General features: G+C 41.1%; 1 pseudogene; it reads right to left on the bottom strand.

Moving 5' to 3' along the window:
• The window catches only part of LOC101275801 (centrosomal protein of 78 kDa-like), a 57401-nt pseudogene extending 42708 nt beyond the window's left edge, over positions 1 to 14693 (bottom strand).
• Positions 14694 to 15115: the final 422 nt, after the last annotated feature.

Raw genomic sequence — 15115 nt, 5'->3', positions numbered from 1 at the left:
AATTCTCTGCAGCCCTCCCAGCAAGAGGTGGGTTGTAGTGCTCCACACCTTTTGAATCTGGGCTGGCCTTGTGGACTTGCTTTGACCAAGAGACTGCAACAAGAGTGACGCTGTGCAACTTCCAAGCTGAGGCCTCAAGGGGTATGCAGCTTCTATACCTGCCCTCTTAAAACATCACTGCCATGTAAGCAAGCCCGAGCTAGCCTGCTGGAAATAACAGGCCCAGCCCACAGCCAGCACCAGCTGCCAGACAGATGAGCGGGGCCATTTAGACTCTAGGTGGATCACCAGATGACTTTGGTTGAATAAGTGATCTCAGATGAGACCAGCAGAAAAAACCACCCCACTGAGCCCAGCCTGACCTGCTGACTGAAAAGAATCCTGAGCAAAAGAAATGGCTGTGGTTTTAAGTCACTGTCTTGAAGTGTTCTATGATGCAAAAGTAGATAACTGATAAAATTCAGAACAGCATCTGGAACACATTCAATGCTATGTAAATATCTACTGAAGTCAATAAATTTGTCTTTTTATTCTCAGCACCTTGCACAGGGCTCATACAGACTCTCAAAAATGAATGGGTCAAGTTTCATCTAGGATACGTTAGTATTGGACTTCAGTTTCTGATTTGGAAAGTAAGCCAAAATTATCTTCCACTGACAACCAAAGGAGACAAACAGAAGAAGAGCTGACATGCTATTCTGGATTACAAGGAAAATATGTAATAACTCTCTCCATTTTCTCAAGCACATCTTGTTTTATTCTTCCACTTCTACAGGGTGGGATTCATTAAAAGTAAACAACAAAGAAAAGCAGTGTGAGGAAGTCCCCATTAAAAGCTATGCTCGTCCCTCAGGGCACACACATAATTCCTGTTAAAGTTGATAGGAGTCAAGTGCACATTGACAGACAGAAGAGACACAAGCAGGGAAACCAAGTATCTGGTAATAGGCTTTGAGCCTGAATTCTGGGACCCCCTTTGCACAGGTAGTAGGTATCCTGGTTGACATTTACATTAAAAATTTAGTGTCTACCCTCTTTGATATTCTGCTGCCTCAGGTTCCCCAGGCGGCAGTCCAATTATAGAGCTGGAGCAGCAAAACGGACACGTGATTTAAGGGGAAAAATATTAAAAAGGGGAAGAATTAGAAACCTGGATTTACAAAGAATCTGTATTTACAGTCGTCCCCCCCACATTTATCCATACTACTGTGAACGTAGGTGGTACCATGACAGCAACAATGTCGTAACAAGTAGAAACTGAAGATTAAATTTGCACGGTGCCCGAGAGTGTCCCTGGTGTGGGGCTGAGGGAAGGAAGAAAAAGATGAAGGGGAATTGGCTGCTCCCAACCTAGCAAGACGGCTGTGGAGGGAATTCAAATTCCACAGGACAAGCGCTGTGGAAGCACAGAGCTGAGCAAGTAACTCTGACGGAGAGAAGGTTGAAGGTTTCAGAGGAAGGGAGGTGGGAGGGGTCAGGACAGGGGAGACGAAGGAAGGGCATCTGGCAGAGAACTGTCTCTGCCAAGGCATGGGGGACCCCAGCAAGTTCTCTGCAGCATCTGGGGTGCTGGGTGCCTGGCTGGGGGCAGGACTGCAGACTGCGGAGGGTCTGTGTATGCTGTGATGCAAATATCTAATTTCTGTTTAAATGAATTATCAATGCTTCAATCAGTCAATTAGACAAAAAGTCAGGTCAGACTTTAAAATTGTCTAATTTAAAATGCAATTCTCAAGTAAACATGGACCAGTTGCTGGACTTTTCCACCAATCTGTCTTTCCCCCTGCCAGTGGCTTTATATGTTGATAGTTCATATGTTAACATTACATTTTATTAATGTTAACATATATGTTTAAAATGTTTCATCTATCCTTCTGCACTAACTTTTTCAGGCGAACACTGAACTGACTTCTAGATATTTACTAATTTTTGTGACTACTGCATATGGGATCTTTCCTTGTTTTTTATTGTTATTTCTGGAGAATGGGAAAGTAACTGACTTTTACATATTTAGACATAACCGATCACAATTCTGAACATGATCATTTCTAGTTTTTCCACTGATTCCTGCATTTTGAAAAAACAGTCATTATCATCTGTGATTTTTATTGTCTCCTTACTAAAGGCTCTGGAACCAGTCCCCCGACTCTCCCCATGTTCTTATCCTGCCTGATCCCACTTCCCTGCTGCACATGACCCTAACCTGTCTGCGCTGCTGTAAAACACTGTCTGTTCACAGGGTTGTGAAGATAATAAAATGTATTAATATCTGTAAAGCGCCAAGGGCTCTGCATATTTTATTTTATTTTGGGGTTGTCACTAGACACATCACATGCTTCCCTCTCTTTCCTAAGGCCTGGATCCCCATGAAAGTGAGAAAAGGTGACCTCAGATATGGATTTGATCACTTCAACAGCTTTATCATATTAAAATTAATATCATTAATATCTAATACATATTAAACACTATGTGTCAGGAACATCCTAGATGTGTTCCATAAGAACCACAAATAATATTAACAGCTACCATTAAGGAAATAATTAACTGTTAAGGCTATTTTAATTTTAGCACATCGGAAAACATAAGGGGTATAAGTTCTAGTAGCATTAAAAAAAAGAAAAAGTTACCAATTCTAATAGTAGCTTTTTTTCGACCACTTCCCAAAATTATAGTTCTCTTTTTCTGTCTAGCAGCTTTAGATGGTTCCTTCACCGATGGAGAAGTTATCCACCGGTACTGAGAGAGAAATAATAAATATGCCATTTAAGTCACAGGTAATCTATGAGGGTTTGATCTTCATTGGAAATTAAGATACTTTAAGTTAATAAAGGTTTTCAATCTGCATTTCTGGGAACCTAAATTAAAGCATCACACAACATTTTCAAAAACAGAAAAGCCATTTCATGTGACTAAAAACTTAGTTTTAAGATGGCAGAAAGTACCTTGATAATATTCTTTTAAGAAAGAAAAAAAACAAGCCATTAAAGAGAATTCTTCCGAAAGAACTAAAACATGTTATATACCTCTGACTTGGCACTCCTTCCATCTGGAGGACTTTTTTGATAACTGCTTTTATCACAGAATGATCTAGATAAAATAAATTGAAGTTAGAGTAATTATTTCCCAATGAGTGGCTATTTCCATTTAAAACCAAAAGCCAACTAATTACTGCTTTTCCCATAAAATTAAATATGAAATCTATATTATGTAATTATACACTTATTTCCCCCTTTGTGTATTCTAATTTCTTCCTCAGAAACCTAAGATGCCACCTTGCAGACTGCCCCAGTGGCTACTATTTTGGCAGCAGCAAAGGTCAACTTTAAACATTTTGCATCTAAAGAGGCTTTGGACACCTTTGGATAGAAAGTATAGTCTGAGCACTGTCCAGACACTTAGATACCTAAAGGGCATCCAAGATAACAAACCAAAGTCCTGATATTCCCTCAAAAGCTGCTCCCCATCAGCCCCCTTCTTCTAAGTGATACCACCCAGTTGCACACATAATCATCAACGACTTGTCTCCTTGTTACTATTTCCTTCATACCCCACATCTAATCTATCTGCAAGTCTTGTTAGCTACACCCTCAAAACACAACCTGAATTAAACTGCTTTTCACTTGGTCCAAACTTCCAACCTAAGCTAGTCCATAAACATCTCTTTATTTGGACCACTGTGAGAGTCTCCTAACTGGTCTCCCTGTTTCTCTTCTTTATCCCCCCAAGTCTATTCTCTATACCAGGTCACCTTATTGAGATACTATTTGGATCATGCCTTTTTCCACTTCAAAACCTTCTACTCGTTTAGAATAATCCACATCTTTACTCCAGCCTTCAAGACTTTACAAAAGCAGACCCCTGGCTAGCTCCTTGACCTCATGTCATACCACACTCTTCTTCACTCAGTACTCTGGCCATGTTGGCCTCCTTGCTTTCCCTTAAATACTCCACCCACCTACATGACTGCATATGCATTGCCGCCTTGTCCTGGAATGTGCTTACTCCAGTTCTTCCATGGCTTGCTCCTCTCTTCATTCAGGTCTCCATTCAAATGCCACTTCTCCAGTGAAGCTGTCCCCTAACAAACTTATCCAATGGAGTCCTACCTGCCCCCCCCACTCTCCTTACATTAAGGTATTTTTCCACTTCCTACTGTCTAAAATTATATTACTTATCTCTTTACTCATTTCTATCTGAACTACTTCATTAGAATGTAAGCTCCATGAGGGCAAGACTTTTGTCTGTCTGGTTCACTGCTTTATCCCTAGTGCCTAAACCCGTATCTGGCACACAGAAGGTATTAAAAAAATTACTTGTGAAACTGACAAATGAATAAAGTATTCCTTGCAAAAATTCAGAGGTTGCACAAGAAGGAAATAATGCTCTTGGTGGAAGCAGGCTTAGTATCTAGGTTCACCTCTATTCAGAGTAGAGATAAGAACAATTTACAAGTATAACTCACTTTAATTAGTACATTATCTGCTAAAAACATAAGGGAGTGCAACATTAGAAAAGTACAGTTGATGCTTGACAACATGGGTTTGACCCTCGCGGGTCCACTGACACATGGATATTTTTCAGTAAATATGTACTATAGTCCTACACGATCCAAGGTTGGTTGAATCCACAGATGTGGAACCACTGACGATAAACTTATACCCAGATTTTCAACTGCGTAGGGGTCTGCACCCCTAACCCCCAAGTTGTTCAAGGGACAATTGGGACAATTGTATACGATGAGGAAAGTTAAACACATTAAGTTTTAAAAATTGTCAATATGTGAACAAATTCTTTTTGTTTTGCTATGTGTTTATCAATTAAAAAAAGTAACCGCATACCAACAAGTGGATTTTTTCTTATATCCAGAATGAGCAGAGCTCTATTTGGTTTCAAGGGTCTTTAGTAAAGCCTTCGGTCCTTCATTGGTGAGGCCACACTGCTGCAGATCAAGTGCTGTTGATAAAAGACAAAAGGTCACTTGCTAACTCTATACAGATTTAACATAGAGACAACTCTCATTTTCTCACGTGTGGAAGAGTCCTGCACAAGACAAGTCATGGCAGGTTTGTAATTTTGGGTATGGAAAAAAACAGAAACATATATGCACACACATAATGCATAATCCAATTTAAAAACCTCTTCTTGGATGTGCAATGATAACCCTGCCTTTAGTACCAATAAATCATCCAACATATTTTACAATTACAGAACTGAAGAATTACTGTATATAACCTATGAGCAAAAAACATCACAAAATGAATCTCAGTTCATAATTAGCAACGGCGGCAGTGGCAGTGTAAACCTTACAAGCAAAAACTGGTGGAGCTCAGAAATGCACTGCATTCTTTTGATCGTGATCTTGAGCTCCAAATCACACATGAAACTAGTTAAAAGGGGAAAACAAAAATAGAAGAAATGTAATAACTGTTAGTTTTAGAACAAAAAAGACAAGTCTAAGAGGATACAAATAATAATAAATTTGAAGAATGTGTGAATAGAGAATACATACTAAAAACCTATCATGAAAGTATGATGGTCAAGAACTCTCTCCGTAAAAGGTCAGACAAAAATCAGAACAAATGATCATGAATTCTAGTCGTTCTGGGGCTGAGCAACACTCATTTAAACAAAAGGGATCATCACAAATGTTAAAAAATGTTAAAAAATATTACATGAAAGGAAACTACCATGAGTTTTTTTTTTTAAGTGTTGTGTGGACCATCACATTAAAATAACTGGAGTCTTTCAACACCCCACGACACACGGAAATAGAAAGTCAGACATATGGATCTGACAGGATATGATACAACCCTTACAAACTCTCACTACAGAAGAATGGACACAGGGTATAATTAACCAACTAGCCAAATTAATACAAACAGCCAGTAAACCTCACCAGTAAATCAAAGGAATACAAAATAAAACAACATGTGGTTATTCTCCTATCAGATTAAGCCAAGACTCTGTAATAAAAGCCTTTAAAAAGTCTATACCCGGGCTTCCCTGGTGGCGCAGTGGTTGAGAATCCGCCTGCCGATGCAGGGGACGCGGGTTCGTGCCCCGGTCCGGGAAGATCCCACATACCGTGGAGCAGCTGGGCCCGTGGGCCATGGCCGCTGAGCCTGCGCGTCCGGAGCCTGTGCTTCGCAACGGGAGAGGCCACAGCGGTGAGAGGCCCACATACCAAAAAAAAAAAAAAGTCTATACCCTTTTGATCCAACAACTCTCTTTCTAAGAATTTAACCAAAAGAAATAGAGATATAGGTAAGGATATATATCAGAGTACTATTTGTAACTGAAAAACTGGACATAGCTTATATACAAGAATGGATAAGCTATGTGTACTGTGGCATATTCATATAATGGAACACTGAACAGTCACAAAAAATGATGCAGTAGATGCAAATTTACTGACTTGCTAAGATGCTCATACTAAATTAACTGAAAAAAGTTACAAAATTTGGAGTAATCCTACTTGCATAAAAAAGGGAGAGGTACTCATTTTTGTAGTTTTACAGTTTTTAAAAGTGCTACAAGCCAGTGTTTGTGAGAGGCAGGCTTCACATCCACTGTTGGGGTGGACTACAAATTGGCATAGCATTTCTGGGTGGTAATTTGGCAATGTGTATGAAAAGTCTTAAAAATATGTCACACTTAGTCATTCCACTTCTAGTACCTTATTCTACAGAAGTAATCCCGATGGACACAGAGATGTATATACAATGTATTCACATTGTTTCTGACAGGGAAAAATAAACTGTCTAAATCTAATTGCAAAGAATTGATTAAACTATGGGACATCAATACGATGGAATACTACATGATACATCATTAAGTGAAAAAAGCAGGAATATGAAATAGCAAGTATACTACAATTCTATTTTTGTAATCCCTAAGTGTACAAATATATTTATAGAAAAAAAAAAGACTGAAAGTATATACACCAAAATGAACAGTGATTATGTCTGGGTATTAAAATTATAGGTAATTGTTCTCTTGTTACTCTGTATTTTCTGTAAAGAATATATGCAACTCTTAGAGAAAGTTTAAAAGCAACATAAAAGCTATCAGAAAAATGAGGCTTAAAAAAATTCCTATCACAACAGTATCATGCCAAAAGCTAAGCATATATCATATTAAAAATTCAATATTTTCAATTTTAGAATTTACCTCTAAGCCATAAATCCTCACTAAGAGATTCTGCCAAAGCACTGGCACCCAGGTCACCAATGAGTGTGTTGCAGTTCAGAGTGATGCGCCTCAAACCAGCCATAGAGTCAAGATCAGGTCTCCTGGAAAGAAGACTCTCAGCCCAGGTTTCTTCGTGCCTTCTGATAGTCTGATATTTCAAAGATTTAATGGGATGAAATTAAGATGCTTGAATAAGGAAACAGGGTGTGCCTACTGAGTATGGCTTATTATGTCAGAGATTTACACACACACATATCAAGCATATATGCCAGGAGCATCAACCTGAGAAATTAAACAGTCAGTTCTGGTTTTTCGAGTCCAGTGACCCAGATTCTAGTCGGTCAGTGATTAGATTCTAGCCACTGGATGTCCTGTTTTTGAACACTTATGTAAAGTTGGACAACTCAATTACAGTCTATGAATTATTTTCATTATGTTCTAAGTCAGGGAATTGGTTCTAAATTCTATCTTTGCTGATTTCACCATTCTGTCCTCCAATGGCCTCCAAACACCTGACTGCGCAAACCATAAGAAAACTTTTTAATATGCATCTTATTTATTAACAAATCATATACACAAAGTTCCATACATATAATTTATGTACATTATAAACTACACAGATTTTTAAAAAATAATACAAAGGTAAAAACATTCTAATATTTTCTTTTCCTAACTCCTAAGGCATTATTTTATTTTACTTATTTTTTTAAAAAATTATTCATTTATTTATTTGTTTGTTTGTTTGTTTGGCTGTGCCGGGTCTTTAGTTGCTGCATGCCAGACCTTTTAGTTGTGGCATGTGGGCTCTTAGTTACGGCATGCATGTGGCACCTAGTTCCTTGAGCAGGGATCGAACCCAAGCCCCCTGCATTGGGAGTGCATAGTCTTAACTGCTGGACCGCCAGGGAAGTCCCAAGCATTATTTTAAAAACTATATTTACAAAATGGATACACATGATACCTAGGGTATGCACACAAGCTTTAGAGGCCTGGACTATGCAGAGCCAGTTTGATGTGCCTTGGGAAGATAATGGTTTGACATCTAAGCACAAGTACTGTCTTAAAGACATTCAATTCTTTATATTCATAAAGTAAATTTTGGTAACAGGGAACACTGACTGTAAATGAAAAAAGTCTTATTACATTCTTGAAAAAATAAAAGACTCAAAGTGCCTTTGACACTCTAAAAGGAAAATCATTAGTGTCATTTTTCTATTAACAATAACTTATAAAAGCTCCAAGCAGAATCAACAGCAATCACTTACACAGTGCTTAGTATGTGCCAAGCACTATTTATACAAATGAGTTCATTTAAACCTCATAATGAGGCATAGAGGTTAAGTGATTTGCCCATGGTCACTAGCTATGAAATGGGAGAAAGGGAATTTGAACCTAGGCCATTTGGCTTCGGCACCCAAGTTCTTGACTGTTTTCTACCTCAGGGGTCAATGGACTTGCCCTGTATAGGTTCAAAGAATTTTTCAATTTTTAAAATCTAAATTTAAACATTTCCAGATTTGTGGGCTTTACAGTTTCTGTTGCAACTACTCTACCCCACCGGCGTAGGGTGAGAGTAGCCATAACTACCATGTAAACAATGGGTGTGACTATGTTCCAAAAAAACTTTCTTTACAAAACCAGGTGACGGGCTAGATCTGGCCCACCAGCCATAGTTTACCTATCTCTGATCTGCACCAGCGAACTATTAAAAAGGCTTCATGTCAAATTATTAAATAACGTTAGGCTGAAATATAGTAATTATAACCACTGTAAAGTTGTTAAGGCATTATTTTAAAAACTATATTTACAAGTTGCTGATGTACTGATTTTTATTAGTTTAAAAACTACAGCAGCTAATAAACACTTGATTCATTTAAGTCTTGAAGACTATAATGGCATAGTTTCTTCACAGTACTACAATAAATGTTTTCAGTAACTAAAAATACATAAAAGTAATATTATGTATTATATATTAAATCTCTTATTTCTAAAATTAAGTGGACTGTCTTTACTAAATGGTAGAATCCAAAACTGAAAACTGGTCATATTCTTTTAGCAAAATGAAAGCTGCACTCACATGTATCAAAAGACAAAAATTAACTGCCATCTATATCAATATATTAATGTGCTTCAATCACATGTTTTCATGAAAGTTTAAACATAAAATCACCTTTAAGATCTAGGCCATGTGATCTGCTCCTTGCCATGTCAGATTACACCCCGTGAAGTTTACTTAACTTAAGTGTGATAGAATTCTTTATACCTTGACAAATAACTAAAGGGAAAAAAAAAAGCCACACACACAATAAGATGAAGAGCCTATACATCTGTCAATCTTAACTTATTTGCTTTTCTTCAATTGGAGGTTTATAGCCACATTCTTAAAATCATTAATTACAATCTTCCCAAACAGGTAATTGACGAACAGATGCATTCTAAAACTTGTCAGTAACAAAGTGTTATTCCAGTTTACAGCAACAGATTAATTCTATTTAGATACTAAAACTGAATACACTGAATACTGCAAACTTTATTCCCAACCACTCAGCAAAGTACTACATACCTTTTCAGATATAGGAAAAAAAAGAAAAAAAGAAAAAGCATAAGATTCTTCCTATTTTCATTTCTAAAGATACACCCCAATCTTGATTATCAATCAGCGATTTAAACGTCAACTATAAACCCAGTATTTTATTAGGTGCTATGCAGTATACTAGAGCAATATAAGAGAGAGGACCTCAAACTCTCTGTTCCCTCAAATTGAAAGGCAGGCTTCCTGACCCCTCCAGACTGCTACTGGACACAGGGAACACACACTAATGTTTCAGGACCCCAACCAACAGTCACCTGCTTTGTGATTACTTCCATGACACACCCCTACTAACACCACTGAGTATGCTGCTCCTATGGGACGTTACATATATTTCCTATTTTAACACATACCACAGTGCATCATAATTAAGATTGCAGATAGATGTTCTAACAATTTAAAGAGAATGATGACTTTTTTGCTCTTTACATCTTGCTATTTCCCTTCCCATAATACTTCTTGAAGAGAAACCATAAAAATATAGACGAACACAAAAAAACAGAAAATATACAAAATGTGCGGTTTGTGGCTTAACACAAACTTAAGTAAAATTAGTTGTGACAGTATCCAGCATGACAAACTTTCATGGTACAAGTGAGAATGGACCAAGGTTTGAGCAGGTATAGGAGACAATCCAGGCATGAACAACACCAAGAAAAGGTAGACAGGAAGTAACATGGTGTGTAGGAAATCATGAAACCAGCCTGATGGGAAGAGACTTAAACAAGATTGAACCTCACTTTCTAAACCTCCAACTCCAATTGGACAATTCACAGGACACAGGTGCACCAAAGTGGCCAATCTATTCAATCCCTTTAATGTGGAGGAAGAGTTTAAAATTTTACTGGTTTAGTTTGCCCCAAAAGCAACTATCAAATGTTGGCAGGACACAGTGAAGGCTTACCTTTGTTAACATAGTTAAGTCTCTCTCTCTCTCAGAACTAGCCCACTTAGCTCCAGGTTCCTTAGCGCACCCGACACACTTACACAACATTTAAGAGCTTTACACAACTGGAAGGTCACATCTTTATTTCTTATCGCAGGAACACGACTTCTGTAAACTTTATTTCTGCCAGAACCTAAAGCAAAATTATTGTAAAATGAGTGATTTAAACCATACATTTTATCATCATTAAAAAGCATCTAAAAAAAAAAAGCATCTGCTCTGCTAAGGATTAGAAACGACTCCTGCCCTTAACGCCTTCATTAAGGAGGGACATGTATAAACTAAAAATTTCAATCACATGAGATAAAGAACCATAACCTTTATGCACAGAGGTTCCTATGGAGGTAAAAAGTTATATTAAGTGACGGCTTCATGATAACCCTGAAGTACAATCTAGAAAGATGAGACTACGCAGAGTTGGAGGAGGAAGTGCCTTAACTGCAGAGGGAGCACCTGTGCAAAGACACTCAAGCCTAACAACTGCTGCACACTGTAAATACTGCAGGTGGGGATGACTAAAGGCCAGGGGTCCCAGTGTGAGAAGAGACATAAATGAAAATAGAGATGTTGGCCGAAGCAAGCCTGGGAGAGAGCATGGCTTGTATCCCACAGGTGATGAGGCCTGGGGCTACCACTGGCTGAGTAAGGGTGCCTCCGCTGATTAGAAAAAGGCGCCCCGCTGCTGAAGGACCAATTAGATAAAGGGAGTGATCACAAAAAGTTCCCCTTCCTCAGGGCCAAAGAGCCCCATGAGGCTGGGCCAAGCACAGTTCAGACTCATGCCTCCGTGCAGAGCACACGCTGGGCGGCTAGTATACACTAACTCTGTGTGGGCAAGCCATTAGCAGCATTATTTTAGGCGTATCTTTTCATGTTAGCAGATCACTCAACCCGAGTAGGCAGATGAACTTAGAGGAACTGAGCCCAGGAGCTGTGAAACCACCCAGGAGCTTCTGCCATAGTTTCTGCCAGGCAAAATGTAATATGGATGAAGAAGCAAATTTAGGAGGAGGTCAAAATCACAAGCTAGACCCACTGGATGCAAGACATAAAGAAGGTTCAGTGAAGGAACTCTGAAGAGAATGGGCTCTGCAATAAATTTTTCTTACATTCAATGTAAAACATTAGGCAAAATTAAGTACAGTGGCCTTTAAGGTCCCTTCCAGCTCTAATTTCTTTTGATTTCTAACTTATTACTCTGGTTAAGTAAAGTCCCTTCAGAGATACAGAACAGTTCTTACACCTGAATGGGATGCAAAGAATAATCTGACTTCTCTTCACCAGGGGATGAGTTGAACTGTCCTTGCAGAAGAGATAACAGATGATGTGAACCCCAGATCCTAGAAAAGGGCCAGGCACACGATAAGTATTCAGCTTTTTGAAAACAAATGAACAATCGTTTCCTCTCCTAGATCTTCACAACCTTCCTCTGCTGGCTACTTTCTCTCACCTTATAAACATCCTCAAATATACCCACTTAAAAAACTCTCAGACCTATGATTCTTTGGACCTTCTTGTGGATAACCTAAGTCTCTACCATGCCTTCAAACACCTGTCCCCACCAAAAGCCCAGGTCTGTACCTTGGGTCCAGACCTGTCTATCAGGCCCCTCTAAAGCACTGAAGATTAAGTAAGATCCTCTCGCCACCTCCATTCCCTTTCTACTGTGCTCTGTATCTCACAAAAAGATGCAGCTGTAAACTGTCACCCACGCTTGCTGCCCTCCCTTTTCTAACTGGTCACCAGGCCTCACCCATTCTCTCTCAGATGTGCAAAATCCAGTCCCACCTTTTATAACTTAAGTGTGACACTTAGATTACAATTCACCCTGCACCCAATCAACTGCCTTGCACATGGAGGTCCGAGTGAGCCTCTAAACCAGAATCCCATTTCACTGTTCTTTGGTGTTTCCCACAGCCTTCAGGATAAACATCCAAAGTTCTGACATGACAAACAAGGCCCCTTTCTGTTTGTCCCCACTAGGTTTCCAGTATCAACTCTCATTTCTTTCCCAAAAACCTGAGTTCCAGTTCTGTACCTCAGTTTTGCCATATTTTCTTACAATTTCTCAAACTCTGACACACACTGCTCCCTCCTGCCACCCCAGGAGCTTCTACATATCCTTAGAAAGGATGGCACCTCCTCCAGGAAGCCTACCCTGAACTTTCCCTTCCAAGATTCTGTGCTCTGCAAAGGGGAAAGGTGGGGGGGGAGGGATAAATTAGGAGTTTGGGATTAACATATACACACGACTATATATAAAATAGATAATCAACAAGGACCTACTGCATAACACAGGGAACTCTACTGCGTATCCTGTAACAACCTGTATGGGAAAAGAATCTGAAAAAGAATGGATATAGGGGCTTCCGTGGTGGCGCAGTGGTTGAGAGTCCGCCTGCCGATGCAAGGGACGCGGGTTCGTGCCCCGGTCCGGGAGGATCCCACATGCTGCGGAGCAGCTGGGCCCGTGAGCCATGGCCGCTGGGCCTGTGCGTCCGGAGCCTGTGCTCCGCAACGGGAGAGGCCACAACAGTGAGAGGCCCGTGTACAGCAAAAAAAAAAAAAAAAAGAATGGATATATGTATAAGTGAATCACTTTTCTGTACACCTGAAACTAACACAATATTGTAAATCAACTATACTCCAAAATAAAATAAAAATTAAATTAAAAAGAAAAAGATTCTGTGTTCTGTAGCACCAGAACTCACTTCTTCCAGAGTACTGACTACTGTGCTTGTGTTTACCTGCCGCCCAGTAGAAGGGGAGATTACCTAGGGCAGAAGCATCGTCTCCAGCAGCCCTTGGTTCTGACAACTCATTCAAGTGCCAGGATACTTTACACACATAACCTGCTTAATTAATTCTAAGAACCCACAGAAAGAGTGGTTTTTAATGTCATTTTACAAGTGTGGGGATTGTAGTGCAAAAGTAACCTGCCCAGGCCACAGAGAGCATAAACCCTGGAATTTAAACCCTAAGCTGCCTTCACACCGGTGCTCTTTCCACTATATGATACGACTATTGAAAAAAAGATTTTTTTTCCCGAGCCCTGTTTTAACGGAAAGGAAATGAAGCTGGGATATATCAATTTCCTAATCGCTTTGGTCTGTACCAGACAAAGTCATTCAACAGACCAGGTAACATCTGTGGAACAATTAACGATGCTCCAAACTGTGCTAAGTGTTCTACATTGTAGAGTCTAGAAGCATTAACAGTGAGTCCATGCAACCGCCACAGAGAGCGGGTCCTGTTAAGCCCATGATACAGATGACAACACTGAGACCTAGAAGCTTTAGGGCACTCGGCCGGGGTCACGGAGCTGGTAGGAGTCCTAGGCCTCACGCCCCGTCTAGTGCACGCAAACCCGGGCACTGGTTGCCGGTTCTAGTGCCCACCCTCCACCTTGCACCATCTAAAACCCCGCTTCACAGCGCCCACACGAGAGACCACGGAAGCGGGAACTACAAACCTGTCTCGCCAAGCCGTGGCTGGAAGAAGCTCTGGATACAGATCAGGGGCAGACGGTGCTCAGGAGCGGCGCCCAGTCAACCCCGCGGAGGCTGTCTGCGTTAAAGTCCAGCAGGCTCTCCCGCAGGGAGGCGCGCACGGCGGGCAGAGGCACCGAATCCTGCAACGCGCACAGGTCCTCACAACGCCAGAAGAAGTTGGCCGCTCTGTCGCGGCGCAGCTTCACCGAGTGATCATGGCCCGAACGCGGCCTGGCTGCGGATACGATGCCCACATCTGCCTGGGGGCCACGGCTCGCCTCCCAGCCCCTTGGGCGCCCACCGCCCGGCGGCTGCGGCCCAGCAGCATGCGCAGGAACGGCGTCGCAGCCAGAAGACGCAGTTCCACCGGCTCCAGCTAGGCCCGCCCCTTGATGCCGCGCTCCAGCTCCGCCTCCAGCCCGCAACATCTGCAGTTGACGCCGACCTCAACTGCCTCCACGCCGCCGGGCTGAAATTGAAGCCGGCGTGCGGCCCCGTGGGGGCGGGGCTCGAGGACGTCAGCGAACTCGCCGTGCGTCACCACGCAGCCCCGCCTCCCAAGGGGACGCGGCCTGAGGAGCAGGGGCGGGAGCTCCGAGACTAGGGCGGTGCGACAGGTAGGAGGTGTGGAGAATTTGGGGTTTCCAAAAAGCGTTTGCTGACTCATCCAAACAAAAGTGAGACATGGTTGTATCAGCGCATTTTAAAAGTAGTTAAACTCCCGATAAGTGTCTGTGCTCGCCCCGCCCAGGAGAGAGCGTGCACTCTGTGAGGGACACGTGAAAAGTTGAATGAACGTCTGCCTGTGGTCCGTTACCTGGTGCACGGCTGTGTGAATTTCTGCGGAGAGCTCTTAATTTCTGTAGTTTCTACTGACTTGACACGGTGGTTGGCAAA

Source organism: Orcinus orca, chromosome 8 (genome assembly GCF_937001465.1).
Source record: "Orcinus orca chromosome 8, mOrcOrc1.1, whole genome shotgun sequence".
NCBI lineage: Eukaryota > Metazoa > Chordata > Mammalia > Artiodactyla > Delphinidae > Orcinus > Orcinus orca.
The sequence above is the reverse complement of the archived record's forward strand: the minus strand, read 5'-3'. Positions and strand labels throughout refer to the sequence as shown.